The sequence below is a fragment of the Prionailurus bengalensis genome, chromosome D2 (assembly GCF_016509475.1).
Source record: "Prionailurus bengalensis isolate Pbe53 chromosome D2, Fcat_Pben_1.1_paternal_pri, whole genome shotgun sequence".
Classification (NCBI taxonomy): Eukaryota; Metazoa; Chordata; class Mammalia; order Carnivora; family Felidae; genus Prionailurus; species Prionailurus bengalensis.
In genome coordinates this window covers 49,222,009-49,237,841 of record NC_057351.1, presented here as the reverse complement: position 1 = coordinate 49,237,841, position 15,833 = coordinate 49,222,009, and the positions used below count along the sequence as shown (strand labels likewise).

The following is a 15,833-nucleotide window of genomic DNA, read 5'->3' as shown; positions in this document are numbered from 1 at the left end:
CATGCACAGGGCTAAGTGCTTAAATGTGCCACGTTTCATCAGTTTATCTCTAATTCATCCTGGAAAGGCAAGAAATGGCCATCAAGGGAAATATATTCCTAAGGATGTAAACACTTAACCAGGATTCAACTATAAATGCCTTCACTTTCTCTGGGTTCAGTTCCTGGAAACAATCACCAGGACCGTGTATTGGTCCTTGAATTTTCAATCACAATAAAACACTTCCTAAGACTGGCACCAGAGAAGGTAAATCAGAATTTCCTTTGGCTGTTGTTGGCTTTTGGCTTTATTTCTTGTGAAATACATCCACTTGGTTTTTCCTCCTCTGGGATGGGCATGCAATTGTACAATTACCAATCTTTCTAATGTAAAACCTAAAGACAGCTGGGGCGCCTGGGTGGCGCAGTCGGTTAAGCGTCCGACTTCAGCCAGGTCACGATCTCGCGGTCCGGGAGTTCGAGCCCCGTGTCAGGCTCTGGGCTGATGGCCTGGAGCCTGGAGCCTGGAGCCTGTTTCCGATTCTGTGTCTCCCTCTCTCTCTGCCCCTCCCCTGTTCATGCTCTGTCTCTCTCTGTCCCAAAAATAAAATAAAAAACGTTGAAAAAAAATTAAAAAAAAAAAAAAACTAAAGACAGCTAATGGTTCACAACATGAAATGTCACTTAGTGAATACTTTTCTGATTCTGGTTTGAACTTCTTTGGTCAAGCCAGAGGGGTGTGTGTGTGTGTGTGTGTGTGTGTGTGTGTGGGGAGAGAGCAAGCAACACACATACATAATATTTTTATACTGATACAAAAGGTATTAAACACACAGTAAAAGTACAAAGGCTGGCTTTTGGACCTGTGGTAATTCAAGTCTTTCGGTCTCTCATGCTACCCCTGGGATGCTGGAGGGGGAAACCAACACTTTCCTACTGTTGGAACTACCATTGTCTGGGCATTTCCCACCTCCTTCCCTAAAGACAACTTGGGCAAAAAGAGAAGACACCCAGGTTGAGGGGGAGCTTCATGATGCTCTAGGACAAGACACAGTTATTTTATTTAGTGGATGCTCTCAATAGGTCATCGCATTGTCTGCATATTATACCAGTGTTATTCCCCCTCTTCATATTTTTCCCTCTCATGTATTCCTACCTACCTACTATCTATCATTATTTATCTATCATCTATCTATCTATCTATCTATCTACCTACCTACCTATTCTCTCCCTCCTCCCTTCCTTATCCTAGAGTTTTGCCAGGCTCTGGAACTATGTTTAACTATGGAGTTATCATGTGGACATCAGATCTTGTGCTTGGTTTTAAAGGGAATGCTTCTAAAGCTTTAAATTAAGGGATGTTAAAGGTTTGGGTTTATAGCCTTCAACAAGATTAAAGAAGTTCCCTTATGGATCTAGTTTGCTAAGAGGTTTTGTCTACTTTTCTTTCATGAGTCCACTGTACAGATCAAGCTTTGGGGAGTATTTCCCTGGTGCTTTAAAAGCAATGCACTCTGTTTTTTTATGGTGGTTGTCCTTAAGATGCATACTTATATTTATCTATATTTGTTTCTTAAACTTAACACTATCCATTTCTTTCTTGCCACGAAAAGAACTTTAGCAAACACTCTCTCGCCCCTGCCACAACCCCCACCCCTGCCTGTCCTGTGCCTAGCTGGCGAGGTTTTATATATATTTGTGACAGATGGGCTCACAGTGTCTTCTATTATCCTGGGTATTATTATGTAAAGATAGTCTGTTTCTATGAGAACTGCAAAAAAGAATCTCAGGATTTGGGTTTTCACTTAATAACTCAAGAAGTTGAACATTTTTTTATGGCAGCTAAAAGTATACTTCTGGGGATGCCTGGGTGGCTCAATTGGCTGAGCGTCCGACTCTTGGATCTTGTGATCTCGCAGCTCTCGTGTTGGGCTCTGCACTCTCAACACAGAGTCTGTTTGGGATTCTCTCTCTCCCTCTCTCTCTGCCCCTCCCATGTTTGTGCTCTCTCTCAAGATAAATTTTAAAACTTCTTTAGAACTTCTGGTTCTGTGAATTATCTGCTGATGCCCTCACTGTTTTCTTCATGTTCCTTTCAGTTTTCATTATATAATACTTGTTGATTATAGAAAATTAGTACAAACAAAAAAGTCAAACAGTAGGAAAAAAGTGGCAATCACCTAAAATCCCCCTGTGCCAAGCTTAGTCATGTTACACATTGGATTTTGTGGCCTTTCAGGTTTTCTCTCAGATGTGCACGACACGGGCCGCCATGGAGATTTCCCTTGGATGTCCACACAGCAACTCCAACAGAGAGGCTTTATCAGGAAGGATTAATTCTATCCCCAAACAAATCCCAAAGAGCTATAGTGTAAACATGGATAGGACTCTGTTTATGCATAGGGATGTAGGCTCATAGCTCTCTGCACTGCTATTCTAGGGCAGAATAGCCCAGAATTGCTACTACAGCTCCAGCCATGACATACACATTCTGGGCGGCGAAGAGAAAGAAAGGGAGAAGGGTACACCCCTTCCTAAAAAGAATACTGCTCAGAAACCACACACGGTCTTTTCTGTACATATCATTGCCTGTAATGTAGTCACAGGGACTACACAGGGAATCCAGATGCTGGGGAGGCTGGAAAAGATACCCTTTTGAATGGAAGCATGGCTGCCCCACTCCCAATCAGTGTGCTTTAACTCAGGAAGAAATGCCACAGAGATATCTCAGTTCCTCGGAGAATAAAAAATGAGCCCTAAAAAGATGTCACTTGCCAGCAGCCCATAGAAGTATAAGTGATGCTGTATTTTGGGGTATATACTAACCTTTTGGGGACAGATACTAATATTTTGGTCTCTGGACTTCTGCTTCTTCAATTATAGATTATGAGAGTTATTTCTACTTATTCTTAAGAACTTGAGGCAACCACTCAAATTTCTTTTGAGATGTTAATGTCAGGAAACATTCTCGCAGTAAACCCCCATACTGTAATACTGGGAAGGAAACATTCAGAATAGAGGGATAGGTTTCACTGAAATCTTGATTTTGTTCTCAGATTAAGCTCAGGGACGACACGATCCCTCCCAAACCAGCACAGATAGAGTGCCTACACTGGATTTGCTTCAGGGCTTTTCCATTTTTATTTCACTTAAAAATATAGGGAATATAAACGTTCATTTATGATCTCTTCAGATTATTTTAAATTATTAGTGGTTTTAGGGGCGCCTGGGTGGTGCAGTCGGTTAAGCGTCCGACTTCAGCCAGGTCACGATCTCGCGGTCCGTGAGTTCTGGGCTGATGGCTCGGAGCCTGGAGCCTGTTTCCGATTCTGTGTCTCCCTCTCTCTCCGCCCCTCCCCCGTTCATGCTCTGTCTCTCTCTGTCCCCAAAATAAATAAACGTTGAAAATAAATAAATAAATAAATAAATAAATAAATAAATAAATAATTAGTGGTTTTAACAGACACTGGAAAAGAGTATCCCTCCACAAGATTGTGATTATTTTTCTCTTGACTACTCTTTACTCTGTTTGCATAATAAATAAAAGACCAAGAAGAGAAAGAAACTCATCTAACATACCTATTGTTTTTCTTTTCTTCTTCATTCCTTCCCTGTCTTCCTCTTTTTTTCTCCTTCCCTCTCTCCTCCCTCCCTTCCCTCCTTCCTTCTCTCCTTTTCTTTCCACAAGATGAAAGTGAGAAGGGAGAACACTACCTCAACAGAGGGTTGTGGGGCATGTTGGTTGGAGAAAGCAAGGCTGAGATGTTTTGAGACTTTGAAATCTGGTTTAGTGCAGGCCTTTCAACTTGAGGGCTTAGAACCGTGTAAGTAAGGGCCATGATATGAGAGTTTGGGATTGGTAGACACAGAAAGGCAAAGGTTCAAAGAGTTTTAATGTATAAACTGTTGTTTCCTGCTTCCTATTGAGTTGCTGATGGGTCTTTCCAGAAGTTGTTGGAATAAACAATAAAGTTGTTTATGAGTGTCTCCTAGGGGACTGAGGTTGTGCTGATGAAGGCAGCCCAATAGTGATGTCCCATTAGTGTAGACACTGAACTGTGGATGCAGCACCCCTGGATGGTCCATCGTACCTGGGGCCATCCCTGCATATCTCCATGTGGTTTGAGTGTCATCTGAGGGTGGTCCTTTCGGCATCTATATGGTTTTAAATGAAAACAGGATCAGCATTACTGATTTTTCCTTCAACCTCAACTTCCAACATAGCTGAGCACAGCACTGTTACTGATCCTTCTTTATTTAAAATGATATTTTGTTGGGATGCCTAGGTGGCTCAGTTGGTTCAGCATCCAACTCTTGGTTTCAGCTCAGGTCATGATCTTGCAATTTCATGGGTTCAAGCCCCGCATCGGGCTCTGCGCTTGGCAGCATGGAGCCTGCTTGGGACTGACTCTCTCTCTCTCTCTCTCTCTCTCTCTCTCTCTCCCCCCTTCCACCACTTGCACTATCTCTGTCTCTCTCAAAAAATAGGGGCGCCTGGGTGGCGCAGTCAGTTAAGCGTCTGACTTCAGCCAGGTCACGATCTCGCCGTCCGTGAGTTCAAGCCCCGCGTCAGGCTCTGGGCTGATGGCTCAGAGCCTGGAGCCTGTTTCCGATTCTGTGTCTCCCTCTCTCTCTGCCCCTCCCCCGTTCATGCTCTGTCTCTCTCTGTCCCAAAAACAAATAAACGTTGAAAAAAAAATTTTTTTTAAATAATAATAAATAAATAAACTTTGAAAAATTTTAATGATATTTTGTTTATCGTGGACTTTTGGCATTCGTTTTGATTTTTAAAAAAGATTATATTAAAATATGATCTTGAGTACAGGGTGTTTTTTTTTCCTCAGTTTCATATCTGCCTTCATTGTGAGCTGCAAGTGGAACACTTCCAGCAATAGTAAAAAAAAAATAATTCACAAAAGCAGGGATTTGGGGAAGCCACCTGGTTGTAACCCTTTATATGTAGATGCCAACCCAGAATAGCCGGAAGAAGGCTCCAAAGTCCATGAAAAGCAAGGCCACCAAGGAGGTGAGGAGCTTTTATAGATATCCCGAGTGTACTTGGTGGAGGTAATTTCATAAATGAAGAACCAGTTGGTGAAGAACATGCTATGGCCAACAACACCACAGTCAGATGGGAGAAGACAGCCAGGTTCACGGGACTGGTGTATCTGCTCATGACCTCAAGCTCCATTTTGCCAGGCACAAGGTAATCCACTGCTCTGCCACTGGAATAACACATTGGCCTGATTACAAGGTTTTTGACATTCCCTGAAATATGCCCAGGCTGAGTGCCATACCTGCTTCACCCTACTCCCAGCCCTTCTTCACAAACCTCTTAGTCAAGGAGGTCTATTGCTTCAGTGGCTTGATCTAACTCACCTGTTAGTCCAAAGCACATGGGATCGCTCATTTTTCTGGGCCTCCTGTAAAGCATGAAGTGAAGAAACATAAGGAAAGAAGAAAGCAATCTAGAATTCCCCTTGAGTAGTTAGGGTTTCTGTTTGTAAGTCAAGGCCCAGTTTTTTCCTACTCGAATTAAGTTACCTAAATTCTTTTTCCCTAGAAGATAAATTGATGGCCCAGAATGGACACTGGACAATGTCAGGGGCAATCCCTTAAATAAAGCAATGAGTTTCCATCCAGTTTGTGTGTAGGAACAGGTAGGCTTTTGTGTCACAAATCCAATTACCAATCATTGAGAACCACTCAGTGGTCTATTTTTCACCAAAATACCCCTATGAGATAACCAAATAGCACTGTAACATTTTGAAACCATTTGTCAAGAAAAATTAGGTGTCAGCCAAGAATTTTTGTAACATACAGATCATTAGGTAGATCCAGAGCAAAGAAAAATGTCTTCTAGGACTCGTGAAAGTGAGACAGCCTCCAAATAGGCACCACCTGCTCCCTGGCCCTCTGCTGTCAAGGTCCCAGCTCAGAAAAGGCCACGTACAAAGATTTTAGCCCCCACCAAAGTCCCCAGTATTGGTAAGGTACATGATAGGAAGTTTCTGATTTTGAATGCCTGGCCTGTTGCTGTGTCTAAAAAGTCACCCTAATAGTAAAGTCCAGTTTCCAAGGAAACAAGCTGACTCAGTATAAGAGATTGAAACAAAGGAAAACTGGGTGAGTCCCAAAGTAAAATGTGCACAAGCCTAACAGGAAACATGGTTATATGCCTTAGCCACTTCATGGGCAAATTATCCAGGCGTCAGCCTCAGGCCACTCTGTTTTGGACTATCCTAGGCTCAAAGTAAAAAGACTTGGACCCTCGCTGGGAACCCCTCACCCATAGCGTGTACTTCATGGACTCTTGAAGCTTGATGACCCTTAAGGGGGTCATTAAGTCATTTTTGTAGGACCCCGAATGGCACTCAGGAGTCCACAGGGTCCTGAACTGCCTCCCACACTCCCATTCAGCCCAGACCACAGGGTTGCCTACAAGTTCCTTCCTTGTCCATTTGGCATCTGGAAACAGGAATGAAAAAGGATCCAGAGAGAGTCAATCTTGGACTTTTCAGAGATGGATGGATCTCCTTAGATAAATGGTTCATAACTTTTCATGGGTCCTAGACCCTTTGAGAACTGAACTAATGCTGTTGGTCGTTTCCTCAGAAATTACACATTGTCATCTACATACAATTCTGAATACATCAGCTCCATACACAATATTGAATGTAACGTCAGGCACCCTTGGGCTTCATGGACCTCAAATTAAGACTGTTTCTCTAGGTAGACCTGCTTCTGAAGACTGTTAGGGACCTCTGAGATCCCAACAGAGGCAGAGCATAAGGAGGGGGCTGCCAGCATTCTCCTGGCTTCCGGACTCAGACACAGCAGACATCGGCCTGGAAGCTTGTGAGAAGAGGTTAGTTTTTCAGTTACCCAGGGAGATGCTGGCCAGGTCATCCACTGGAGAGATAGTCAAGAGCTTGCAGAAGGAATTAATTCACTTCCAGAGTCAGCCAGATAGCCCAGGTCCCAGGCAACAAAGACAACTGTTTACCCAGTGGGTCTTCTGGGGAGTTGATCTCAGAAATTCTGAGCCTGCCCTTTTAGACAGCAGCCAAACTGAATGCCAGGCAACTTTGTGGTCAGTCGGGGTTAGACCAATGGTGCACAGGGCAGGCTTGTTCTGAGGCAAGGATGTCCCTACCATTGTGTCAACACAAGAGTCAAAAATCAGCCTTAGCCGGGGCCTCCAAAGGGCATCATGCTTTCATGAGGCAGAAGAGGGACTGGGAAAGGGGCAGGTGGCTCTGAGCTCAGCGAGTCAGGGGGTGGCCTCTAGATGTAATGTATGGGTTTCTCTTGCAGCCCCTCTGGCCCTGAGGCCACTCTCCCCACCTCCTTGCCCTTAAGTCAGGTGCTCTGAAAAGAACACACAGAAAGCAGAGAGAGCCTAAGAAAACTGGGGAGAGAATTCCTGGGAACAATAAGAACCTGCACATTTCTGGGTGCCTCAGCATCTGGGGCGGGGTGACAGCACAGTGCACCCCTCTTGAGGGGCAAATGGAGATGATAAACCCCATCACCCATGGATCAGCCCCTAAGCTGACAACCCCCTCCATGATCAAACATTTGGCCTCACTTCACATGCCACCTATTCTGCTCTAGTGGAGAAGTCACTCTGCTGGGGTCCCCTTGCCCATTGCTTGAGGCGACAGGAGAGTGAGACTGAGGTAAGTGCACCAAGGGCAAGTACAGGCGGCAGGAGTCCTGGGAGCCGGAAGACAGGACCTCTCAGTCACAAGCTAGTTGTGGGATCTTGAGCAAGCGACCCGGTGTCTCAGGGCTTTCTTTCACTTCAAAAACTGTAAGCTCTGACAGAGGTAAAGCACTAAGTGCTCAGAACCCACCCAAGCACCATGAGCTCTCCTGTGCTGGCTCTCCTGACACCGTCCTCGCTGTGGAGGAGGGGGCATGATAACTTCAGTGACCCTTGGGGACACTGCTTCCCACACAGCACAGTCCTGAGGGCCAAATGGGATGACAAGTGACAACCTTGCTTTTGTCAAGGGTCCAGCAGGAACATGGTCATGAACTCTGGGGATTCTTCACATCCCAGTTCCTTCCGACAAGATGAACGGTGCCCATCCCGCAAGGCACAGCAGACTCTCTGTGGGAGCTTCTTTTAAATAACATAAAACAAAAGCATTCTTTTTACTAATCTTAATTTTGAAAATTTTCTTTCACATGAAGCCGCAGACACACAAGTAGGAAGGACCTTAAACATATCTTTGGCACAGATTCATAAAACATTCGCTTCGCAAAAAATTCTAGAAACTGGAAGGGAAAAAAAGCATTCTTGAAAAGAATTACATTTGTACTAAAGTTCTCAATCCCTAAGTGAAATGGAGGTCAGAGGGAGGCCCCTCTTCCAGCCCAAATTCCACTCCGGGGAAAAGAGAGGAAGCATTGCCTTGAGACCCCCGCCCTCAGGTCTCCCTAGAAATGATTTTACACTGCTTGTCTTTGAAACACTTGTTTCAAAATTTGTGCTTGCTATGAATACTTTCTTGGTGTTGTCACTTCTGTCCTGTCCTTGGCCAGAGTTTGCCCTGTAGCCACTGGCAGGGGTGAGGAGGTCAGGGGCTCTCTGGTACTAAAGAAAAGCTCTGCTGCATTCCAGATGGTTCCACAGTTTTGTCATTTTTCCTCCGGTCCTTGACTCCTTGTAAGTTTTTACTTGCTCAGATGGTTTTTGCTTGTTGCTTGGTATTTCTGCACTTTTTCATGCCTTTCATTTCTCTCATCCTTTCTGCATATCTAAGGCCATCACCGCAGCTCACTCTAGCCCTATGGGCCTCTGCAGGCTGGTGTACCCCTCTGGAGCACCAGCAAGTGTGGCCTTGCACCTTCTGCACCCAGATTAACTGCTTTGAGGCCTCTTGGGGGATTCCCTAGGCGAGGCAGAGTCCCATTCTCGGGCACATTTAGAAGCTAGAGAACCAGTTTGAACATTGCTGATAGGTTGTGAAGGACTTTCCTAATTCCAGAAGGTGGGTCAAAAGAGCCCTCTTGACTCAGATGTGATTTTTCTGGAAAGATTTTATGAATATATCTTCTGAGAGCTGAATTTTAGATTCCAGCCTCGTGGGGTTTTCAAAAGGTAATTCTGCTGCTTTAGCCTTCTATTCACAATCTGGCCATACTCTAGGCACTTGCTATATTTCTGTGCAGGTATTTTTAAACTTTGGCTCAGTTCATCGTTGATTCACTCAATGTCTCCAAGAATAAAGTGGTAATAAGCACTGCCTTCCAGAACACATCAAGAAATGGGCCCAGACCATGGATCCACAGGCAGCATAGACCTTAAATCGCCTAGTCCTTCTTAACAGATGTTATTTCATTAAAAGCCCTGACCTTGCCACACCTTGAAGTCTTGGGCCTCTTGTAGGCCAGAGTCAGAGGTGTTGAGTTCTTGGGGCCACATGGGCCTCCTAGCATATCCAGCCCTCTTCATGCACTTCCATTCCCAGACTTGCTTCTCTACTCTCTGGTCTTCTCTGATACACAGTGAACCTCCTCACTTCACTCACTCTGTCTTTCACTCTGAGGGTCCTCCGATGACCTCCTTTAGCTGGTGTCTATCCTGTGAAGGGCTCCTGGTCTGATACTCATTCTGCCTCTCTCACACACTGAGCTAGAAGTGGGGTGGCCCCTCAATCCTGGACCTCCCCAACTCCTCACTGAGCCCCAGGAACCTGATGCCTCCCAGGGACCCAATGGTCTGGGAAGATTAGGGGAGAGAAGACCCCTAACAGGAGAACAGCTGCTCAGAAACACTGTGTGGGTGGAGACTGGCACACCTCCTGATCTTTCCCTAGTCCCACCCCAGTGAAGCTGCACCCAGAACACATGACTGGATGTTTCTGTGGCAATGCTATACAACCTAAACTGTTGTCTCTGCATCACTTCCAGGTCTCCACATCCCCATCTTTAATTCAGTGCTCAGATTTCCTGAGGCAATGAGCCAGAACACAAAGAAATGGCGGCTCAAATGGAGGGTCAGGGTCCTAGGGAAGGGATGGCCAGGGTACTTTTGACAGGAAAAAGAGGGCCTTGAGGTCAGGGCCTATGAACCTAGGGACCAATGCTGTACCACCTGGGTGATCAGGGATTTGGGGTTTAAAAAGCTTAGGTTAAGGAATAAGCGTAAAAGACCCATGAGAGGGAGCCTAGAGGTTCATGGAGCCCCAGGAAGCAGAGATAAAGAACCAGCTAGTAAGGGAGTAATAGGGCAAGGGGACAGAACAGCTTGTCCTAATGAAGGCCTCCTCCATTGCAAAGCAGTCATATAATGAGCCTCCCGGCCACTGTAGACATGTGAATGTGAGCAGACTCCTTGGCATTCTTGCAAGGGAATCTGAGCCCTGGCTCAGATATTGGGTGGGAGTGAAGAAAGAGGCTCTTTGTAAGTGTTTCAAATCATAGTTACATATCACATAGTTTGAAGAACCAAATATCTCTCTAAGGCTGCATGACAGAAAACAGCGACTCCCCTTTCTCCTTCTCCCACTGCCTGCTCCCAGAGGAAATCATTCCCAAGTGGGCTTTTCCATCCCTGAGCTCTGCCAGGCCACGTTTCACTTCCTCTGAGGTCCTGCCACCTTCTCCTCGGCTCTTGTATCAAAACGCGTGTCCCTTGTTTGCAGAGGTAACTCCTTTATCAGTTTGTGTCATGTGAGACAAGATGTTCGGTCAAACTTCCCAGGTGACTCATAGCAGGTTTTCTTACTCATCCATATGTGTTTCCTTTACTTCTCTTTCTGTGCGGTATCTTCAAAGTGACCCTTTGCTGCTTCTTTTTCCTTAACTCATCTTGAAGGTGAGTTTTTTCCTGGACCATATCTGCAGAAGACATTTATGTCAGGAAGACTCCAGCGTTGTGTCCTAGGCTTGCACAGATTTTGTTGTGATTCAAGTTTTTGTATGTAATTGTGTTTCTCACCTTAAAAGAAGTAGTGGGGTATTTTGCATATGAGAGGTTATAAAGGGAAGATATAAAGAGCACTAATAAAGGCCAGTATCTTCGTAAGTAAAGACTCAGCCTATGAAATAGAACACACCATTATCTCAGATGTCTTCTGCGTGCCATCTCAAGGGTGAAAAACACTGGCACTGGATGTGGACATAACCCCCCTGACCCACTCTGAGGTCCACTTTTATCTTCCGTTTTAGTGATTTCCTTGATTTCCTTTGTAGTTTTTTTGTGTTGTATCCTGAAAGGGCTGGCCTCCTATGCCCTTGAACATTCTCTGTCTGTGGCCTTGTGCCCAGGTCTTCCTCTCAAGTACTTGGGATTCAGCCTCAGCCCAGAGGCCAATCTCTTCATACAAGCCTTTTCGATGTCAAAAAACCAAGACTCAGCGTGGTTTTACACCCAACACATTTTGGCGTTTCCCGGATAGCCACCAGCCCCAGAGGCTTGCCCCCTCGCCTTACCGCCCTGACATGGCAATCATGTGCAAAAGAGACCCTAGAAATAATAGGTGTGGCACTACCCTTTACATTTAATTAGCTCCACATTTTTTATTAGTGCACCATTAAATGGTTGACCTGCTGACCTACTTATCTATCCCACAGGGTAGGAAAAGCTATAAAATCTAAAAATGAAGTTCAATGGTTCAGAGGTTAATTTTGTATAGGCAAATGTACAAAGCATTAATAAAATATTATATTAATAAAAACATTTTAGGGTCTGTACGCTTTACAGGGTGACTTGGAAAGCCGGGCTGTGTCCGTGAACTCATGCCCTCCAGAGACATGTGATATAGTTCTGTATCAAACCCCCCAAAAAGGTTACTTCTCTTCATTCTAATATTGCTGGTTACTGTTATAATTTAACCACTCAGTCTTGTCTTCAGCAGATGGTTTCTGCTTTTGTGCCATGCTTGCTGGAAGATCCATTACAAGTTAAAAACCAGAAACTGCATATCCAACAAAGGACTGTCTCAAAGCCAGGGTGGAAGGGATCGGTTGGATACTAAGCAAAGGATGCTACAAAAAGACTCATGGGTACAGGATTCTTAGCAACAGCTAACATTACCTGTAAGACTATCCCAGGGAACTGGGCAAGGAGTCCTAGGATTCTGAGTTTGAAGAGAAACAAGTAAGTCACCATGACTCTGGGGCTGGGGCACTGACCTGTTTCAAGAGTCCTCAGTGTATTGTTTCATTGTGCATTGGCATGGCATTGCCCTCAGTGTCCAGGGGGGGCAAAGTCCCACAACTTCAGTCAATGGGCCTTCATGCTGACTTACAACCTCCACGAATAGACAGTAGCAGGCCTGTGCCCTGGTGGAGAAGAAAACAGAGACTCGGTGATAGCCAGCCCAGCAGGCCTCCTGCCCGTCAGTCTCCAGCCCCCATGATGAGATGACACAACGAGGCTCATGTCTGGCGAGACATCTGTGGCTCATACTTCTCCAGGCTCATCGTCTGCTTCAGCCCTGCCCAAAAGGGGTCTTGGCATCAAGAAGAAATCTTATATTTTGAAGCAGTCCGTGATGTGGCCAGTCAGGACAATTTACCTACTCCCAGCCCTCAGCCTGATCCTTTTCCCAGAGCAAGGCAGTGAGACAGAGAAGGCATTTGAGAGCAAGGCTAAAAACCAGTTGGGATCAAAGTCACACTGGCTGAGCATATGGAACCTGAGTGACAACTCCTGAGTTCATGCCCCAGCTCTGCCACGGGAGCTGTGGCCGCTCTGCATTTCTGTTCTCCCTTTCTGTAGAATGATGATGAGAGCCTCACCATTTTGGCTTGTTACAAATCTTGAATGAATGAATGCGTTCAAAGAACTTAGAACAGCACAGCATCATGAGTGACCATGGTGTTATATCTCATTTTCACCTGGAGACCCGGAGGAAAATGGTTCCTTTGAGCTTTGATGGCCACTGATTCAGCCCCAGCCTGGATATCAGCTAACATCATGGGCAAGGGCTTCATCAAGGGCACTCATTGATGACATGGGAGCAGGTTTCTGAAGTCAGTACAGTATGTTCCTGTAGTTTCCCTAGAACAATGTTGTTCCCTCCCTCCTGCCAGAGCCCCTGTACCTGCCTGCGCCCCCTCCCTGCTGGAGAACCTGATATTTCTGTTTCCATTTTTGCCTCCACTTCTTCAGGGCAGAATTTCTGCTCCCCCAGGAGCAAGGTAGGTGAGAAAAAGGCTATGGCTGAGCTTCACTCCATGTTGCCAGACCTGAGCGACTTGCCTGACACACTGCCAAGCATTCCACGTAACAGATGCTTCTGTCAGAAACGCTGTCGTGTGTATCCTTTGGAAGTTATAAAGCAACAATGTCTCCTGCTGAAGTTTACATTTCACCGACCTTTGAAGTAACGTTTTAGTGAATATCCTTGTCAATAATTATCTTGTGCATGTCCTTGTTTTATAGAATAAATTTTTATTTTTTAAGGTTTATTTTTGAGAGAGAGAGAGAGAGAGAGAGAGAGGTGTGTGTGTGTGTGTGTGTGTGTGTGTGTGCCAGTGGGGGAGGGGCAGAGACAGGGAGACAGAATCCAAGCAGGCTCTGCGATGTCAGCATAAACTATGCTTGAACCCACAAACTGTGAGGTCATGACCTGAGCTGAAATCAGATGCTCAACTGACTGAGTCACCCAGGCACCCCACTTAGAATAATTTTTTAGTAATAGAATTATTGAGTTCGTGTAAGAATTTTGACACATACAGCCAAATAAGACTTCCAAACAACTTGCGACCAATTTACACTCTTACCAGCAGTAAACTAGTATTCCTATTTCCTGAACCTTTGCCAAATGCATATTTCATAGCCTCTATCTCTCTATCTCTATGTATCACTGCCAGTTTCCTAGACAAAAAAAAATTGTAAGTCTTTGTGAATTATAAAAGTTCCCGTGAAAGTTTATCAGTTGGCTATCGCCAGCATAGCAATAGCAATCCACAGAAACAACAGGGGATCCCTTCTTAGGCTCTTGGCAGTAGTTTAGAGAAGGAGGAGTGGAGCAGTGGGGAGCAATGGGATTTAGCCATGAACCAGATAGGAGATGGGGGAGAAAACAGGGTCAAAGCCGGCTCCTTCCCTGGAAATGGGGAATGCTGATGGATGATCAAGTTTTTTGAAGCATGATCATCAGTAATTTTATCTTGACCAGGCTCAATTTGAGATTGTTATTAGACACCCACGTGTGGATGTATATAAGGTAGATTGCCATTTGGGCCTTGTGTCCAGAAAAACGGACTGGAGACAGCAGTTTGGAGAGTCAGCCCACAGGATTGAACCGACAGCCTCAATAACTTCACTTAGTGGGGTGACGAGAAAAAGAGGAAAGGTCTAAGGCTAATCCTGCCACCATCTCAGGTGGAGAAGGCGAGGTTCAGGGGGACCCACTGAGAAAAGACCAAGGAACGTCCCCTCAAGCAAAGTGGGAAAAGGACTTCAAGGAAGAGGGAAGGTGAGGTAAAATGGAAAGCCTGGAGGTGTGGCGGGGAGCGAGAAATGGGTATCACCCCCGCAGGGGCAGTTAGTGCAACCTCTTAACCACTGTAATCAGGGCTCCAAATCCACCTCCCCAAAAGGCTCTTCCTTCCTCAGGGTCATGGATGGCCCAACAGCTCCATACGTCGTTTACCAGACGCAAAACTCCCAGACCACACACACCCAGTCCCAAGTCCTAGGTCCTAGGGGTCAGCAGTGGGCCAGACTGTCCCCTCCAACACTCCCCTCCAACCCAATGTCTGACAGTAGGAAAGGCGCACTTTGCTCAAGACGCCCAAGGAATGTTATTACCTTGAGGAAGAAAGGAATGATTATCGAGGAAGAAACAACTTTGGTGTCGGGGACACGGAGTCAAGGACCTGAGAGGCCAGGGTAAGTAGAAAGAATCTGCAAGGTGACTCGGATGAGAAGGGAGGAGGGGCCCAAATCTTCACTAACCAACAAGGGGGACGGTGGGGACTCCGAAAGACTTGTTTTCGCGCTGTCGCAGCCCGTCAGCCGCTCACCTGCTCCTTGGGTACCTGTGCCTGTCTCCCTAGGTGAGGCCACTTCCTCTGGGGAAAGTCCTCCTCTCCCCAACTGGCCCAGGCTGTTTGTGATCCCCTTGGCAACACGGGGCCCAGGGCGGGACCGCGAGGGGCGGGGCCGGGAGAGCGCTATTGTGATGCGTCTGGAGCGGAGCCACGGATTGGCTGGCAGGTGCGGCGTGGGGCGGGGCCAGCAGAGGGGCGGGCCGAGAGGCCACCAGGAGGCTCTTGAGGCAGCTGCAGCTAAGGGAGCCGGCAAACACTCAGGAAAATTTCCCATTGCTGGGGCCTGGCAAAGCTAGAAGGAGGGAGGGGCGCCTGGCTGGCTCAGTCGGCAGCGGATCCGGCTCTTGATCTCCGGGTTGTGAGTTCGAGTCGCACGTTGGGTGTAGAGATTACTTAAAAATAAAAAGATATAAGAAGGCGTATGCCCTTTGCCACTGGGAGTGAAGAGGCTACAAGGCTACGGAGACTTCAAACACAGTTAGTGAAGGAAGTGAACTATGGTCCTGCAGTGGAACCTTCCATGCACCCCAGAAGGCCTGGAATGAAGCTCTAAGGGGCTCAGGCAGGACAGGAAAGTTGTCCACGAGGTGTCCTCTGGGGGTCGGAGCTGGGCAGAGCCCTGTGCTCTTCTTGACACGTTTACAGAGGTGCTGGTGGCCTCCTGCCTGAATACCTGATGGGTCTGGTTATCAGGAGGAGTTCTGAGCATATAGTGTGGGGAGCCATTTTCTTCTGGGGAGTTCTTTTTATGGGGGACTACTTCCTATAGTAGGAATAAGTGGGGCAGCAAATAACTTTAATTTGGCTATCAGGACAGTGCTGTGGAGTAGACAG

At 46.2% G+C, this 15,833-nt stretch overlaps 1 pseudogene; it reads right to left on the bottom strand.

The window, feature by feature from the left end:
* Positions 1-4,793: 4,793 nt before the first annotated feature.
* On the bottom strand, positions 4,794-15,103 carry LOC122493000 (annotated as a pseudogene).
* Between the last annotated feature and the right edge of the window lie 730 nt (positions 15,104-15,833).